The sequence below is a fragment of the Sus scrofa genome, chromosome 9 (genome assembly GCF_054392235.1).
Source record: "Sus scrofa isolate SSC_HxYL_T2T_F1_AM1 chromosome 9, Sscrofa_HxYL_maternal_Yorkshire_Landrace_v2.0, whole genome shotgun sequence".
NCBI lineage: Eukaryota > Metazoa > Chordata > Mammalia > Artiodactyla > Suidae > Sus > Sus scrofa.
In genome coordinates, this window is record NC_139391.1 from 141,779,695 (window position 1) to 141,793,283 (window position 13,589).

General features: G+C 53.1%; 1 protein-coding gene and 1 long non-coding RNA gene across 14 annotated transcripts in view; one reads left to right on the forward strand and one right to left on the reverse strand.

The window, feature by feature from the left end:
* Positions 1-13,589, reverse strand: part of COBL (cordon-bleu WH2 repeat protein) — a 239,997-nt gene that overhangs the window by 143,707 nt on the left and 82,701 nt on the right. Inside the window, exon 1 of one of the 13 annotated variants that reach the window (XM_084978575.1) lies at positions 7,083-7,174. The exons of the other annotated variants lie outside the window; for them this stretch is intronic. The gene's annotated coding sequence lies outside the window, so the exon portion shown is untranslated. Of the gene's footprint in view, positions 1-7,082; positions 7,175-13,589 lie in introns of those variants that run through there. 13 annotated transcript variants of the gene reach the window in all.
* On the forward strand, positions 5,972-8,065 carry LOC146400253 (uncharacterized). Its single transcript, XR_014816894.1, has 2 exons — positions 5,972-6,678; positions 7,323-8,065. It is a non-coding gene; the product is annotated as an uncharacterized LOC146400253 (long non-coding RNA).

Below are 13,589 nucleotides of genomic sequence, written 5' to 3' on the forward strand. Positions count from 1 at the left end.
ACCACCACGAAGTCGCAGCGTCTTCCTCGCCCTTCTCAGACCAGCGCAAGGTGGGCGGCAGGACTTGAAACCCCAACACCCACCTGGCTCTGGTTCTGGAAGGGCCGGGAGCAGCCCGGTGGCAAGCCGGCCCTGCCCACCGCGTCCCCAGACGGAGGGTCAGGAGCACAGCTGCTCTTATTTCCCAAAGAAAATAACCACTGGAGAGTTTTATGACTCCTAAATATTCCTCAAATTTCTTCCTGGACTGTTTGGCCATGAGGAACCAGATCCCGTGAAACCGCCAGGCAGGTTGTGTGCGAATTGACTGATCAAGGTGATAGGTAACCAGATAATTACAGAGATGAGTGGCGTATATTACACAACCCATCACTATGGAAACTGCAAACAGTCTGTTACACAAGAGGCATCCAAGAAAATGCACGCAAACAGCAATTCAGGTTACTGAAGATGCAGAATGAAGGTTTACAAACATTAATTAAGCCAAAAGTGTTCATGGTTTAGGCATATTTGGGGGGCATAACAAGCATCTAATTAGCTGTAAAACCCTCCCTGTCACGTTAGCCTGGGGAGACAAACCAAATTAGCATAGATATCAGCTCAAAAGACCTGCAGCAAAGTCTAGTTTTCCTTTTGATTCACTAATGGAGCTGGCAAAAGGGGCAAGAAATAGCAACCACAGCCCATCACGGGCAGGCAGTGACTGGCTTTCCTCCAGCCACGCAATATGTTTTATTTCCTTCAGTGGGAAAACCAGGAGCGGGCTGGTATTCAGTCCCTCCCAGCCAAGTGTGAAACCAAAAGAAAACTGGTGGGGCCTCCTGAGATAAAATCTGCAGAGCAAGAAGTTCTCAGGGGACTGCCCCCCCAATCCGCGTGCATCCTGCAGCTGCCTGATAAGGCTGCTCCATTTCAATTCACTTTTGTAAATCACTGAAAAGCCCTGAAATCCGACGAGCCCCCTTTCAGTGCAGCCGGGAACTGATCGGGGCAGAACAGAGATCTGGGAATTTCTCAGGAGAACGAACCCAGCTCCCTTCACCGGAGGCCACAAAGTCACCAAATCACGCTTTGGGTGCCCCTTGCCCGAAGTCTCCCAGAGAACGACAGATTTCTGGGCCTGAGTCTTCACCGCTTCGCTGTAATCAGGAGGTTCCTGTAGACAGACTGCAGATTGGCTCGAGAACCCCCTGAAGCCAGTAGCCACTGGGTCACACGTCGGCACTACACAGCCTCACGTCTGCCTCTGTCACAGGGAGAATGTTCTCTGTCCCCAATAAAGGAAGTGGCATTTACTTAGGTGGACATTATTTCATTTTCAAAGACGCCTTCAGTAAGAATCGCAGACAAGACAGGGGGGCGCAGGCAGAAGTAGAGACCAAGGGTCCCTCTGTTTCCATGTGGCCCTTTCAGGGCTCCGAGCTCACTGCCGGGCGCCTTTAACTCTCCAGTGAAAATATGACACTTGATAACCTCCTAGTGAGCTGTTTCTCAAAATAGGGCCCAGCCCTGCAGCAGATGCCTGGGCTGGCGAAACCCGAGCTGGGTGGCTTCCTCGCTCCACTGGAGCAGCCCCGCCTGGCCCTCACGCCATCCCCTTGTCACTTACAGATCCCCGCCACCTGCCCACCGGCCCAGAGCTTCCCCAGCCCCACTGACACCCAGACTTCAAATCAGAAAACAGGGGAAAATGCCACGCCGGTTAAATCTCTGATAACTGATCCATCCACCCAGCGCTGGACGGGGGTCGCCAGGCCTGTCACCTCGTGGAAAGGGAAGGGTGGGGGAAGTTCCTCTCTTGTGTCACTGAACTCGTCCACCCCCTGTGCCTCTCCTGCCCTCTGAGGGTGTCTGTCTTGGCCTTGCCTGTAGCCCCCATCCACCCCAAACACCAGCAAGCTGGGGCAGACCCCAGAATTTGTACCACAAGTCTGCAATTTCCAGGGAGCAACCACATCCCCTCAACCCAAAGCCAAGCGCTTGAAAGGAAGGCTTTGGCATTGGACATGGCCAAGCTGTCCTTGTGTCCCCCGCTCAGGATTATTCCCAGGCTCCCAAACCCCCTGCTCCAGGGACACAGTCAGGTTGGAGGGGCCAGAGTCTGGGGGCCCCCTCTTAAGATAGAGACCTGAGAGCATGCTGCAAAAGTAGGTCTGGGCCAGCCCCAGCAGCCTGCAGGGGTGAGGCAGGCCAGCCATCCCGGCCCAGCTACCCCGCTGCCTCTGCGCTGAGCTCTCCTGGCTGCCGTTCTCCACCTGGCCCCACCTGGCCTCACCCCCAAAGCCAGAAGACTTTAGCCTGGTTTAACACGAAGCCTTTGACTTCCAAAGCATCACGTGAAAAATGTATGCAGAAACTCAAATGTCTCCCTCCAGTGGGGACTGCCCTTTCCAGCAGGAGGTTTCAAAGTCCCGTCTCTTTCATGTAAGCAGGACCTAGTCTGCTGGGTTTGTCTTCCAAGAGCACAAAAGCGATGCTTACTGAAATCCCAAATGCCAATGTGCCAGGCTGTCCAGGGCGACCAAGTTGGGACTCACCCTCCTGCACGGTGGGGTGCAGAGGCCAAACACGGGGTGTGGGAAGATATAAAAGTGAGAAAACCCAGGTGCTGTTCACGAGTGACTCAAATGCAGTGAGAGGAGTTCTGGCTCTGGCACAGCGGGTTAAGAAACTGACAGTAGCAACTCAGGCCACAGTAGAGGCATGGGTTTGATCCCCAGGCCAGCACAGTGAATTACAGGATCCTGTGTTGCCACACTGTGCAACCACAATAAAACAAAAATACGATGGGGGATACAAATATGAAGGAATTATAGTGCAGCAGAAGCTGAAGAGCGAAAGCAGCATCTTCGGAGGCATGCAGGGCAAGAGACGATTAATTTTTCCAGCAGAGAGAGCCCCGGCCAGTGGGTGGATTCGGCAAGCCGACGGGGAGAGGGGAGCCGCCAGGGAGGGCGCAGGGGTGCCATGGGGGCTGGCACAGGTACCCACGCTGCCTTCCTGATAACCAGGAGTTGAAGGAATGTAGGGACTGGTCTCCTTCTGAATAAAGCATCTTTCAATGGGCAACTGACACCTGCTATAGTGGCGTGCCAGCGCGCAGCAGATGCAAGCTCACAGCCCCTTAGGTGAGCCTCAGTTTGGTGTAATGCGGAAAGGAGTGTGGGGGCGGGGCTGGGCTGGGGGCCTCCTGGTCCCAGGTCAGCTCCACACCACCTGTCCCTCTGCAGCTCACGTGTCTCTCCCGGGAAGAGGGACAGGTCCCTCCTCCCAGGGAGGAGCAGAGCACACACAATAAAATGACCAAGGCATCTGGCACACGGATGCTTTCAGGAAACAAGCCCACCTCACACCGGTCTCATCCTCCAGCCTCATGGGCAGCCCGCGTCCCACGCCCCCTCCCCAGCGTGGAGTCACTTCTGGACTCGGGGCAGCAGCTGGTTCCCTCCTGAAGTCTGAGCTTGCCAGGGACATGCTGGGCTGGGTCCACCTCGCTCTGTCCCGTGCACTGGGCGGGCACCAACGCTTTGTCTGGCTCCTCACCTGGCCTGTACCTGGCTGTCCCGAGCTGGCCTAGGGTGCGTCCCCTTCCCTCAGTCTGAAAACTACCACTCCTGACCACCTTCTCCTTTCAAGTCAAAACAGAAATGACGGAGCAAAAGGCCCAGCTCAGGGCCTGGCACCTGAGTCCTTTACAAAGTCAAGCTCAGTGGAGCTCGCCTTGCCTCCCGACCAGAATCGGCCTTCCAGTCCCTGCAGCCTCGCCCACGTATACCCAGCTCTCAGCAAAGCGACTTGGAGCTTTTTAACGGCTCTTCAAAGTGAAAACATAACATGTTTTTCAGCTTAATTGTAACCTATCAGTAAGACAAAGATTTTGAGCAAATCAGCTGCACACGTCTCTCCATCCTTATAACGATTTGTCCATCGGCAGCGTTTGCTCACTATGTTCAACAGAAAATTACACTGAAAATTTACAAAAACCATGTAAAAATGCAACTAGCGGAGTTCCCGTTGTGACTCAGTGGGTTAAGGACTCAGTGTTGTCTCCATGAGGAAGCGGGTTCGATCTTGGCCTTTCTCACTGCCTTAAGGGTCTGGTGTTACTGGACTGTGGCATGGGCCTCAGCAGCAGCTCCGATGTGACCCCCTGCCTGGGACCGTCCACATGCTGCAGGTACAGCCGTAAAAAGAAAAAAAAACTGCAACCAGTAGTAATGTGGGAAACGAAGTAAGATGTGCCAGCAGAAGTCCCAGTCGGGTTTGCTCAATTCCCATCAAGGGTACCGAGACAGGGCAAGTCCTTTCACCATTTTTTAAAATTACAGAATAGAAAAAGCTATAGTAACAAATTATGCCATACATCTGCTCAATTCTGTCACTAGAGTTTGAAATCTGAACTTAGCCTCACCCCAAAACATAGAATTGCTCTTGTATTTGTCCATTCTCGAACTCCTGGGGGAAAGAAAAACTTTCAAGGGGGGTATTCGAAGAGCTCAAGTTATCTCAGCAACATGAACATGATAGTAAAGCAAAACAAATATATTGGACTAGAGCATATTTACATGGTGTTTTAGATAAGACCAGGTCCCCAAAGAGGTTTATGTGCTTGAAGCTTCCAGGGTCATCTCTCTTTCCAAGCTGTGTGTGGTCTGCCGGCACCTGGACACACAGCCCAGGACGGGACAGCCGATGTCACAGGTGCCTTTGTTGACACCTCACCCTGCCAGGCGGTACCCACCCAGTGGCCCCTCCAAGCCCTGTTCCCTGCCCAGCTCAGGGGTCAGCCATTCCCACGCAGGCAGAGTCCACACAGTCATGACCGGCCAGCTCTGAGGGTGTCCCCCGGCGTCCCCGGGGCCCTCGCAGCACTGGTCTGGGTATCTGGAATAGGTCTGATCGCCTAATGCTCACGCACTTGAAAGCTCTCTGACTGATGATCTCAGTTGGTAAGCTTGGGGCCGGTGAGGGCCCTTTTCTCTGGAGCAGGGACAGCTGGCTCCCTCCACGGTCCTTCCTCTCTAGCAGCCCCCCACCCCCCGCCCCAGGCTCATCAGACAAGGCCCGGCCAATGCTGGCTTCCTCTAGGATGCCCTCAGCAAATGCACCTTCCCAGGAAAGCTGCTCTAACCAGAGGGGGCAGGTTTCTCGTTTTCCCTTGAAAAGCCCCTTTTCAGTTTCAAAGCAGAATCCACGGCAGATGAACTGTAACCTACACACCGTCACAGAGTCCTTCTTTGCCCGCCAGCTCTGATAAAAACACAGACATCCAATTCAGCTTTCCGAGAGCTTTCCTCTCCTTGCAGGGGAAACGCTTGGTTTCTTCTAATTTCCATGAGAGCAGGACACCTGCAAATGCTGGAAGTTGGCGGGCCGACCTGGCCGGTGGATAAGAATCCATCAGCCCTGCCCCTCGGCTGCAGAGACAGCACCTGCCAGGTGTCACACGTTTGTGCGCCATCTCTCTTTGCAAACTGGAATGCTGTGTTAGTTAAATTAAAGCCAAGCAAATCAACAGCCGGCTTTAAATACATGCACCGGCCAGTCTTTCTGTGTCTTCTCCTCAGGGCTCCCGTTTGGGTGCAGCAGCAGGAGCCCAGCCCCTCCCCGCCCTGCTCGAGGCCAGGACCTTGAACTGTGGTGCCTTCGCTCACCCCCCGACGCCCCCCCCACCTCTGCAGACAAGTCTCCCCTCTTGCTCCCCAGCATCTCTGCCGTATCCCTAAAAACCCACCTCAGCAAATACGTCATCCAGGAAGCAGCCCCAGGCAGAGGGGGCCACCTCCTTCCTGCCTCCCGCTTTCTGGGGGCGCCCCTGCCCAGGGGTGCCCTGGAGCAGCCATCAACTGTCAAGGTTTTAGAAACATGTTCTTTATTAAAAATTAAATTATATTAACTTATGATTAAATAAACTATCTTAAAAACAAGGGCAATAAACCCTCAGCGCTTATCTGTTATCTGTGCTCTCAAGGTTGTTCACAGAATGAAACACCAGGTCGGTGGGTGGCTGCCACTGCTCTCCCGGCTCTGTGTTCAGACCCCTGTGGGTGCCTGGAAACGCTGCCATGGAAACGGGCAAACGCTACAAATCAGGGCGCATTCTGTTGCTCTGTGGATGGTCCGGGTCAGAGATCAACACACATCTTCCACAAGCAGCCAGATCGCAAATGACTGGGCCTGGCGGGCCCTGTGGTCTCCGTTGCCATCACTCAGCTGCCGTCCCAGCGTGACAACCGCACGGAAGCGAATCCCGCGTGTTCCCCCCGCATCCTGCGCCCCGCGGCCCATGCGCTGCCGCAGGGCTGCTGCCTTCCTGGACAGCACCGTCCCTGCTCCCTGTCCCCCGAGTGGCCGCCGGGGTGCTCACCCTCCGGGCCAGAGGCAGCCCAAGGTCAGGCGAACCTGGGTTCTCGTCAAACACCCTCCATCTCCCAGGGAGGGCGGCCTCGACACCAAGTGAAACGCCAGCGAAACATGCCACTGACGTCGTCTTAACGGGTGACACCACTGGACACAGCAAACTGCAATCCACCGTCTGCAGCAAACGTACAGGAGGGAAGAGGCCTGAACTGTATGAATGCACGTGCTGAGAAAATTGGACCAAAAACACAAGGAGCTTGGGTTTTGATGTGGCATAAGGGCCGTCACGGAGGGGAGAGAAAATGCCCAAGACATAAGGTCAGTACGTAAGAGCCGTGGAAATTCGCCACCAACAGGTCCAAAATTTCCCCTCCTGTGTGTGGTCCTCCCTGGGCTCACTCTGGGGCCCCCCCCGCTCACTCTGGGGCCCCCCCCCCCGCACCTCTCCTGGGTCCCATGCCAGCCGGCAGCCTCACCCTGTCCTGCTGCTTCTCGCGGGTGTGGGGCAGGCTCCTCCCACACCTGCCCCCCCAGATTCTGGTCAAGTCAGGGTCACCTGCCAGTCTGGAGCCCTCCATCCACAGGGCCCCTAGGGGAGCCCACCCCCAGCTCCCATCTCTGTCTCCTCAGGGCTGGGCAACCCCCGCCCCCAACACACAGACAGGTGCACGCACACACACACACACACACACACACAAACACACACACACACACCTTCTCACCTTCATCTCCCTGCCCTGCCTCCCTGTTACTGGCTGGGGTGGCCCTTTCCCTCTTCCCACACCTCCTGCCACAGCAAAGGGCAATGTCCCCAGAGAGCAGCGGGACACTCGCTGCCCCAGCGTCCTCGCTCCCTCCCCCGCCTCCAAAGCCAGCCTCCGGCCCAGGTCCAGCAGCGCCCTTCCCTGGGGCCCCTCCCTCCCCCCCTGTTGCTCCCACAATGCCCTGCTTTACCCCTGCAGGTGCCTGTGGCCCAGGATCCTCTGCCTGCAAGGCCTTCAAAGCCCAAGAGACGCCTCAGCCCCACCCAAAGTCCCTCTCGGAACCCTCCTCAGCCCACCCCCGCCCCTGCCAAACGCTGCATTCCTGCGGCCTCTAAATTCTGTTGCCAGCTTGGGGGCTCACTCTCCCCCCACAGCCACGTGTGCTGGTCACACCCCGCCCCTGGAATGCGAGCTCTGTCCTCTTACCAACTCCGGAACCTCCAGGAGCTGCCAGACTTTGCTGAAAACGTGAGCTCAATAAACCAGATCAAGTGAATGGATGACTCCTGATATCCACAGAAGGAACGACATACAAAGAACATCGAATTCTAAATAAAACATCAGACCTCGAGTAAGCAGGTGTCAGGGGCTCGCCATACAGAGAGACATTTTCTGGGTGGCCCATGACGTAAATCATCCTGAAATTTATGGCCCCAGATCTCGAGAAGCTCATGGTCTATTAGAGGCCATAAGATAAACACGTAATTACTCTACAATAAATGAAAGCCTGTGATGAAGTGATACGAAATATGCAAAACCATGTTTCCTAATACGTAAAACCCCAAAACACATATTTCATAAACATGTAAACCATAAAGCCCTATGTTGGTATTTTAACCGTTGTTGTTGATATTATTAAATTATGAAAACAAAGAGACAAATCCTGCCTACAGATTACAATTGTGCAAGGAAATTATTACAGTAAAAGCACATTATTCAAAGACTTGATTTTCTTCTCTTCTTCTTCTGTTTCTTTTTTTTAAATGGCCGAACCTGCAGCGTCTGGAAGTTCCTGGGCAGGGCTTGAATCTGAGCCGTAGCTGCAACCTACGCCGCAGCTCCTACACCCGATCCTTAACCCCTTGCACTGGGCCAGGGATCAAACCCACGCCTCCGCAGCGATCCGAGCCGCTGCAGTCAGGTTCTCAACCGACTTCCCCACGGTGGGAACACCCAAGACTTGATTTTCAATCTGACAAAGACCCTGTGGACGCAGAGACGACGTCGGAGGAGGACGCCACATGCCATGTACGTGCCAGTTATTCGTAAGCAGAAAAGACTAAATACCTGGTAGCACTTATGAAATAGTTCACATTTCTTTCCATCATTCCATGACTTTAAAACTAAAAACGTAAACAATGAAACGTCTTAATGAAGATACGCCAGCTTAAGCACCTCAATTTTCTGCTTCAGATAAAAGGCCCATGTTAAGAAGACAGCAGTTACTATGCTTGGACTGGGAAGATAAACGGCCACAGCCTGTCTCTCCAGGAAGCAGCTCCATCAGCAGGGCCACCCTCCTCTTTGTCCCTGGGCACCCACTGTAAATGTGGCCCATTGGCAGCAGGACACCTGTACCAAACAACTCCCCACCCATCCCCACTTGTCTGTCACCAAGCTTCCTGCCAGTGCTTCCACGGCCCTGCAGAGGTCACTCCCTAAAGCTCCAGGGATGAACCTTGCCCCTGGCACACAGTCCAGCCCTGGCTGCTGGCTGCCGGCCCCGGGAGGGCGGGAGAGCCCCACAGCCGTGCACCACCCAGCCCGGCACAGGGGTGCGGCTTTAGGTCTTGGTCAGAGACGGTCTCGAGCACCCTAGTAAAATGCATCCACTGCTGACGGCTGGAGCCGTCAAATGCTCATGAAGGGAAAGGCCGCCTTCCGACAGCTGCTAAACCCCGACATCCTCGACCTGCTCACCCTCCCATCACCTCGAAACAGACCTCCTCACTGACAGACGTCTTCCAAGGCATGCGACAAACCAGTGGGCTTCTATCTGCAGGTGGCTTGTTTTTTGATCATTCTGAAATTACTTGAGAAATGGAGGACGACACTGCGGAACTGTTTTAAAAAAAATGGGAGTGGGAGTTCCCGCTGTGACCCAGCAGGTTAGGAATCTGACTGTAGCAGCTTGGGTTGCTGTGGGGGAGTGAGTTCAATCCCCAGCCCGGCACAGTGGGTTAAGGATCTGGTGCTGCAGCTGTGGCACAGACAGGTCACAGCTGTGGCTTGGATTCAGTCCCTGGCCTGGGAACTCCCATAGGCCACGGGTGCAGCCGTTAAAAAAATTAAAGTAAAAATAGGGAGTGTACACCCCAAAGAGCTGGCAGGCAGAGAAGGCGGCTTTGGGATCACTAAGGTTTTCATGTCATAAAACGTGAACGAAGGGCACCGAGGTCCCTGGGCCCCGGGCCATGGAGGCGGGCAGGGCTGGGCTGTGACTCAGGCTCCGCGCCCACACTGACTCCATGCCCAAGGTATTCAAAGCTCTTCCTTCTGGTCGTTGCGTTAATCCTCCCACGAGGACTGCGAGTGGGTACCGGGGACGGCAGACTCAGCCGAGCTAAGAACCTGTCCCAGCACGCCACCAACGGACCACATCAGGCAGCCTCCCGGGCCATGGGAGCAAGGGCAGTGCTTCTGGGCTGGAGAGCAGGTACAGTCCCTGAACCAGTGTCACGGGGCCAATGAGCATCGTTGGTCCCCGGAGAAGAGTCCAAAAAGCCACTTCCTCCCATGGGAACACTCCACTGAGACCCTCGAAAACAGCCAGGAGGCACTTCCTGCAGACAGGCTGGTTGGTCCACTGCACGGGAATTCGTCTTCGCGTCAAGGAAAAAGCGCCTCCTTTGCTCCCCGTCCTTCCCATCCATTTATCCTCAGTGCTGGACCACATTCACCAGAGGCCCCCGGTGCAGCCTGGGTACCGCCACTCCCGTTCGCCCAAGGAACGAATCGTTCACTTCAAACGCGGCCCAGACAGAGGCAAGCCGGCCACAGAGACGAGAGCACGGTCTGGGGCTTCGGGGGGGTGGGGTGCTCCCGGGGGCCCGAGGCTCAGGCTCACATCCCAGCCCCCAACTGCCAGCACCGTCTGAGTGCTCGAGGTTCTGGGTACGAACCCCACGGTGATGATAAGACACGGCAAGGACCCTGCCAGGCATGTAGTGCCACACCGCCCCCTGCCCCGCCGATGGGTACCAGCTGTCACTAGTACCGGGCACAAGACTGTCAGCTTCTTTAAAGGTCGTTTTGCTTGTTGGGGCTGCTCCCGCGGCATTTGGAAATTGCCAGGCTAGGGGCTGGATCAGAGCTACAGCTGCCAGTCTGCCCCACAGCCACAGCCACAGCCACAGAAACACCTGTCTAGTGAGAGGCACGGGGGCCTGCAAACCAAAAAGCAGATTTAGCAGTGTCTCAGGAAACAGTCTTTGACAGGGAAGGGAGAGAGGTGAAAACAGCAAACCAGAAACTGTGGCTCTACCTGTAGCATGAGGTGGTTCTGGAAATCCCGCAGCACACGTCTCCTGGGACAGACACCTGTGAAGCCAAGCGTCGGTGGATGCGATTTGACACAAAGAATCACGCCTTAAAGGAAGGTGGAGCGAGGGATCCTGAGATGAAGAGTTCCTAAACCCCCCAACGACGGATCATCTGAGTTCTATGGTCAAAGAGTCCACTGTCGCTCCCTTTAAATTGTTGTCCTACAGTAATAAAGCTGGCGACTTCCTGCCGAAAGCAGGGCGCACACCTCTCACCACCCTCTTCGCTCCCACGGGCCCCTCCTAAAGCCTGACGTTTGCCCTTGGCTCTTCAATGCGTTGTCTCAGCATCGCCTCCCTAAGTTCCTTCAGGCATCTGCATGACCACCAGGGGCTCCAAGGTGACACTGCATGGTCACCAGCTGCACCCTGCCTTTGCCAGAGAGCAGCGGCCAGGAGAGGAACACCCCATCAGGTAAAAGGCAGACCTGCTGCCAAGACTGTAGGTCCCACACATTCCCATCACAAGAAAAAGAAGATAACTAAGTGCCGTGATGGTTGGTAACTAGACTCATAACTGTGATTGTCTCGCAACATGCACAGCTATCTCCATTCCTTGCCCGACACACGGAAAACTAACACAAAGTTGCATGTCGGGGACAGCTCAAATAATAAGATATAACATAAAGATACGACGTAGGGATATAAAATAAATAATAAGATATAAAATAAAGCAAGCAAATCCTTACAATTAAATTTTAAATTAAAATAGTAAATACGTTAAGCCACATAAAATAAAATGATGCTTGCAATACAATATGACACAACACAATGCAGAGTGGACACTCCTTTCATCAGCCTCCAGGAACCAGCAGGTGGATGGGCAAAGCTCTCCACTCTCCAAAGACCAAGGTCCGTGTCTGCCCTGCCCCAGAAGTGCTTGGCAGTTGCCAGCGGACAGGCTGAGAGCTATTCCGAGAACTTCTCCCCCCTGCAGGTGGCTTTAACTGTGACCAGAGCAAAGCAGGTTTTGGCTACAAATGTGCTGCTGCTTGTTCTCCCTTTTACCGTAATTACGTTCATTTAAATAAATGGTATGTACACTTGTGAAATTTAAGTTTGGCAATAAAAACAGCAGCTGTTTCCATGCAAACTTTGCAAAATACTGTGGACTAATTGCATAAAAGCTGTTATCTTTATTTTACAAATAATCACAAATGAGGAGTGGGCACGAAAACTGTGAAAGACAGAGTCGGAGGAATGGCCCAAGCTTAAAGGGCAGTACTACTCAGACTTCCGTGCAAGCGTCTTTATACTGTCCCTGCACCTTAGGGACAGTAATAGGGATGTAGACTGAATCCCTGTTACATTTAGAAAGGATAAGCAATGAAGTCCTGCTGCACGGCACAAACTACAGCCAGGCTCTCGGGATAGACCGGACGGAAGATAATATGAGAAAAATATGTATACACATAACTGGGTCACTTTGCTATACACTAGAAATTGGCACAACATTGTAAATCAACTTTAACTAAAAATAAACTGAATCCAAGAGCTGCAGTGTGCACAATCATGAAATGGTTCACAGAGATGGTTCTGAATTTTAAAAAGTGGGAGGTATGGTTTGGCAGGGCAGACAGGCCGTGCTATAGCCACACAGTCATCCTGGCAGGTGTCCTGGTGCTGGGTACCACAGCAAGCCACCGCCTCAATTCTGCCCACAGCCAATGGAGGGACACAGAGCCCCATCAAAGATTTGGCCAATATGCTTCTTCACATGTTTTAGTTTAAATAAATAATGAAAACATGTTTGTGTCATATTTCATGATTCCTTGCTTAAAAAGACTTTGTAAAATATCTGAGCGATTAATGGTCAGACCTGTGATGAGACAATTTTTACAGGGCTTATACAAAATGATAATTATATTCATCAAGAGATAGAGTATGCTCTTTCAACGTCTTGAGCAGTGACTGGTAAAGGACCCCTGGGTGGCAGAGGACCTAGCTGCACCTGCCAAACTGGGCTTATAAAATATACCAAGGAGTCCCCTGGTGGCTCAGCAGGTTGAGGATTCAGCAGTACCACTGCTGTGGCTCAGGTCACTGCTGCGGTGCAGGTTCGAGCCCCGGCTGGAGAACTTCCACATGCTGCGTGCATGGCCAACAAAAAAAGAAAGAAGGACCCCAGGAGAATCCATATGACATGCCAGGTACCCTGCTGCCCTGAACACCACCTGGCATGCCAGGAGCTTCAAGATCTAAAGAGACCCGATGCTTATTAGCTCATGATGCTCCAAGGGTGATGGTCAAGTGCTAACATTTTGTGTTCACTCATTTCAGGATGCCGCTAGCTACTTAAGGCCATGCCAGCTTAAACCACCCAAGCAGGACAATTCTTGAATGACCTACATCAAGGGATGTAAGCAAAACTACCACAGGCTTAAAACAGTCTAGAGTCACTTAGCATTTATTTTTCACAGTATTTATCAAGATTTTGACATATCTACACCAAGCTCTTTGAAGGCAGGGATCAGATCTCTACAGAAGCTAAGTTCTCCGACTTCATAAAGTATCCCGTGGCATGGGCTGCACACTGTACCTTCCTGACTGCGGACATGGATTCCAGGGCCAGACACAGCAGGTACTCAGCAGCGTCCACATGACTGAACAGAAACCACGTGAAATTTAAAATCTGAAAATCTAAAGTTCGAACCTACAGAAATGTTGAAAGGTTAACACAGTGACCATCTGTGTTCCCTCCAACTAGACGCCAAGACCCATTTTCTCTGTGCACACTTGTGGGTATAGACACCTGCAGGCGCACACGTGCACACACACACACGCACACACACAACCTTTCCAATGAGTCCTTTGGAAGTAAGGTGCTGAATAAATGACACTACACCCCAAAGCCTTCATCAAGCAACTCCTGAGAATAAGGATCTTCTCCTACAGAACCTCAGAATCTTCACCACAGCGAAGA